The sequence below is a fragment of the Mirounga leonina genome, unplaced genomic scaffold (assembly GCF_011800145.1).
Source record: "Mirounga leonina isolate KUSES-001 unplaced genomic scaffold, KU_Mleo_1.0 Mir_178, whole genome shotgun sequence".
Classification (NCBI taxonomy): Eukaryota; Metazoa; Chordata; class Mammalia; order Carnivora; family Phocidae; genus Mirounga; species Mirounga leonina.
The window spans coordinates 6,340,193-6,345,378 of NW_023270464.1; positions in this window are offsets into that span (position 1 = coordinate 6,340,193).

A 5,186-nucleotide genomic window follows, 5' to 3' on the forward strand; every position below is an offset into this window, starting at 1 on the left:
AGGCAATTATTTAATTAGATTTACTTATGGATTCTGAGTTTTACACTTTGCTTGGAAATACTTTTATGTCACTCCATCATAATGCAACAACTCCCTATATTTTATTTATCAGGTGCACAATTTTGATTTTTATCTGGCTTTTGTAACACTTCCATATTATGAAAACACTCTAATATTTTTTTCTAAGTTTACAATTCTACTTTTTATCGTGAACTGTATTGTTTTTGTAATATAAAGGAACATTTTCTTCCATATGGGTATGGAATTACCACCACATTATTTCTTGAATATGGTATCCACTTACCACTAACTTGAAACACCCCTTTTTATTGTCATAAGCTACTATCCTATAAGTACAATAATATATTTATTTTAAACTAATTTAATAAATTTTTAATGGTGGCAAAAAATAACAATTTATCACTTTACTGTGTATGATTCAGTAGTGTTAAGTATATTCATATTATTGTGCAACAGATCCAGATTTTTGGATCCTGTAGTCTGTTTATCTGTCTATGCATTTATTTTTGTACCAATACCACTATGTTTTAATTATGATAGATCTATAGTGATAATGACATTATAGTGTCCTCTTTAAAAAATTAGATGTAAATTTTGATAACTTTTCAATGTAAAAGAAAAAGCATATGGGGTGGGTGTAGGCAAAATGGTTAAAAGAATTATAAATTAAAAAGAAAGATATAAAAAATTAAAAATTAAAAATTAAAAAATTAAAAAATTAAATAAAAATAGATATTCTCTATCATATGAAATTTAGAATCATTTTATCAGGTTCCATAAGCATTCAGTTAAGATTTTGATTAAGATTTCATGTGAGTTCTAGGGTGCCTGGGTGGCTCAGTTGGTTAGGCATCTGCTTTCGGCTCAGGTCATGATCCCAGAGTCCTGGGATCGAGTCCCGCATCGGGCACCCTGCTCAGCGGGAAGCCTATTCTCCCTCTGCCTCTGCCTGCTGCTCTGCCTACATGTGTTCAATCTCTCTCTCTCTCAAAAAAATAAAATCTTTAAAAAAATTTCATTTGAATTCTAGACTAATATGGGGAGAATTTAGTTTTACAGGCCTGTATCTTTCATATAAGAACATACTATGTCTCTCCTCTTAGTTGTTTTTTTTTTTTTAATGTGCTTCAGCAAACTTTAAATTTCTATTTATATAAGCCTTGTACATTCTTTTTTTTTAAAGATTTTTTAATTTATTTTTGACAGAGAGAGAGACAGTGAGAAAGGGACACAAGCAGGGGGAGTGGTAGAGGGAGAAGCAGGCTTCCTGCTGAGCAGGGAGCCCAATGCGGGGCTCATCCCAATTCCCTGGGATCATGACCTGAGCTGAAGGTAGATGCTTAACGACTGAGCCACCCAGGCGCCCCAAGCCTTATACATTCTTTGTTAGATTTGTGGCAGAATTTGCTGGCGGGTCAAAATCTAGTTGGCCTTTCTTCTTGGGCAAGCAGCTAGACTTACTGCCCAGCATTCTCTGCAATTAGGCGGGATCATGTAACTGAGGTCTTAGTGGAATGTGAGCAGAAGTGATGGGTGTTACTTCCAAACCAGACCCTTAAAGCACAGTCACACTTTCTCCTAAGGTCTGTCTCCCTCCTGCCTGCCTGTTATGGTAATCCCCAGGGTACCTTAGAAGAAATATGTTGTTCAAGAGTCAACTGTATTTGAAAAAATGTGTACAAATTTCTGCCATCTGGGGGAAACACATGCCTCCGTTTAGAGAAATATATATATGTATGTATGTATATATTTTTCCTCTTTGGATATTTTACCTAAAATTTCAAAGTTTGAACTGAAAGTGAACTTCATCCACATCAGCTCCATTTATTATATCAACCAGAATCTCTTGAATTTTTTTAAACTGGCATATGTAATTAATATGCTGTTCATATTTTTATTCTTTTCAATGTCTATCTTGAAGACAATAGATTTGTTCTAGCTGATGCCTGGGCCATGTTCCATGAATTTGGATTTGGTGTCCTCACAGTTAAACACTTCTAAATAATCTGAAATTTTGTTGTGATTTCCTCCTTAATTTAAGAATTATTAAAAAGGCTGAGCTTGTTAAAGGGGTATGGATCATATTCTTTTTCTGCTATCCCTTCATTCTTAATTTCTAACTTCATTGTTTTATGGAAGGTGATACATGTATCATTTTTACTTTCAGAAATTTATAAGATTTTCTTTGCAGACAAACACATCATTAATTTTTCTATCTGGGTGGGATGGGTTTAAAAAATACCTGGAGGCAGGAAGAAGGATCTTTAAGTATCCTAAAACCAGGATCAGTCTGGGCTCCTTAGCATTTCAGCTCTTTGCTTCCAGACAACGAGTCTCAGGCTGAACCCCTGGATTAAAAACTAGGATCTCGGGCGCCTGGGTGGCTCAGTTGATTGGGCGACTGCCTTCGGCTCAGGTCATGATCCTGGAGTCCCGGGATCGAGTCCCGTACCGGGCTCCCTGCTCGGCAGGGAGTCTGCTTCTCCCTCTGACCCTCCCCCCTCTCATGTGCTCTCTGTCTCTCTCATTCTCTCTCTCTCAAATAAATAAATAAAATCTTAAAAAAAAAAAACAAACTAGGATCTCTTATGGCTTTTGTTCCACTGTTCTGGAGAAAGAGCTGGGGGAATTATGGGAGCCCCACATCAACCTCCTTTCTATGCACTTGTCTCAACACTATCTTTTTTTTTCATTGACATATAATTACCATACAATGTTATATTAGTTTCAAATGTACAACACAGCAATCTGATATTTCAATACATTACTCAGTGATCACCACAATAAGTGTACTCAGCATCTGTCACCATGCAAACCATTACAATATTATTGACTATATTCTGCAAGCTATATTTTGCATCTCTGTAATGACTTATTTACTTTATAACAGAAAGTTTGCCACACTATCTTGAAAACCAGTACAATGATCCTGCTTCTAGAAGCCCACACTCCTGGCTAAACTGCCTTATACAAGGAGGTAGGACAGAGTAGAGGGAGGAGGGCCAGGTGCACTTTGAGGAAAGCAAGACTTTGAGGATGGGCTTTTAGGACCAAAGGGTGGCAGGAGTGTCCTAGAATCCTAAGGAAGAGCAATACATGTCCAGGACGGGCCCTTCCCCACCCCTTTCCCTAAACATCAAGATGTCATGTAATGCTAGTCATATGTCCTGGACTTGCAACACACGGTTTCTATTTTTCTTATAATTAAGCAGAGGTGATAACTGGTTTATGTAAAAGACAAAACTAAGAGACTCTCTGGCCAGTCTCAGACAGCAGGCACAGTATGTGTACTTAGGCTGGTGAGAGTTTCGTGTGAGTTTTGCCAACACTTACGAGGAAGTGAAGAGAGAACAGGTGCAGTAACAGTTTAAGAAGCAGCAATCAGAGAGGCTGGGGCAAATTCTGATGTTCAGATTTGCCCTGGACACCCCTGCCCGCCCCAACTATTTTAAATTACAAATTATCCATACAGAAACCTGGAGTCTTTTTTAACTTTCTATTTCAATTTTTGGTCCTATTATGTCTTAGATAATTTTCTAAAATTGGATAACCTGGAGACTAATTTATTTGCTTGTCACTTTCCCATTAGAGGGTTGAATTCATTTCTGTTTTCATTACCAGTACACAGTGACTTGTCCAAAATTGCTTTCACCCAAATCCCATGTGGATGAATTTATAGCATTTTAATAAGATGGCTCTTTGCTTTGGGAAGGATTTATAATGGATAAAATAAATCTTCCTCTCTTTGAAGTAATACCTCGCTTTTGCCCGCAGACATACAGGCACACAGTCACAAAGGTTGGGAGGTTAGCTTGAATGTGAGACCAAAGTAAGTCCTTTATACTTGGCCACATGATAATCCAGGATTCTTTCTTTAAAAGTTCAATACTGAAGTTGTTATGCAGCATTTTATTAGATGATAAAAAGCACCTTTTCTTCATATATACTCCATAAACTGCTGAGTTGTCAAAGTACTCCATAAATAATGCAATCCTCTTGCCCATCATTAACAAAAGACACCAATAAGTGGACAGAAAATTCAATGATTCCCTTTCATGGCGATCATAGGACACATAGCCCAATTTGCTGACCTTGTCCTCAAAAAAATAGTGTCTGCATGAACTCTGGCCTGGATCTTTTCCTGTGGGAAACAGAGACGTGGGGATTTTAAAGGGAGACCCTGAACATTAGTTAAAACTCTGACTTGACTTTAGAAGCGGTCCACTGAGAAAAAAACAAAACTATTGCTTCTCTTCTATTCAGAGCTGACTCATAGCAAAGGCATGCTGAGCCAGGAATCTGAGCTCTTTCAAGAAATCAGCTTGTAGGAAGCCCAAGTGAACTGCAGAGTCAGATCCCAGTATGGTAAGTTATATTATCATTCATGATAAGCCATGAATCATCATCCATGTGTCTCATTTGTACCACCAGGAATACGCCAGTCAAACAGATTCACTGTATATCTGTCCTGGGGAATTCAGCTTGGGAAATGCAACATAAAGTAACAGGTGACTTGGTAAGTTTATGAATACAAAGAAAGCAGGTGCCGATAGGGCAAATTTGTCTGAGACAACCAGAGGACCAGGTACTTGGTCTGGACATATTCTCCCCCAGCCCAAAATATTAAGGTTTTTTTTTTTTTTTTTTTTTTTTAAGATTTTATTTAGTTATTCATGAGAGACAGAGAGAGAGAGAGAGAGAGAAGCAGAGGGAGAAGCAGGCTCCCCGCAGAGCAGGGAGCCCGATGCGGGGCTCGATCCCAGGACCCTGGGATCATGACCTGAGCCGAAGGCAGACGCTTAGCCATCTGAGCCACCCAGGTGCCCCCCAAAATATTAAGTTTTGATGCCCCATTTCTCAAAATTCTAAGCAGTAACAAACCTCAAGTCTGTGCTAACATCTCTGGTGAATTTATGGCCTCTGGATACTGCCCACCTACTCCCTGATTTGGAATATTCCTCAACAGTCAACAGATCCTATATTCTGGAAAGTGCAGTTAGACAGACTGTAATTAGAAATTCTAAGCAGCCACTCCAGATTTCTTTCCAGCAAATGCACAAGTTAGACACTAGACATCCCCAAATGTCCCATTCCACACCTTGAAATCCACCTTTCACTTGTTTCTCTTACTCAAATCAGAACCCAAACTGCCAAAATTCTTCTGA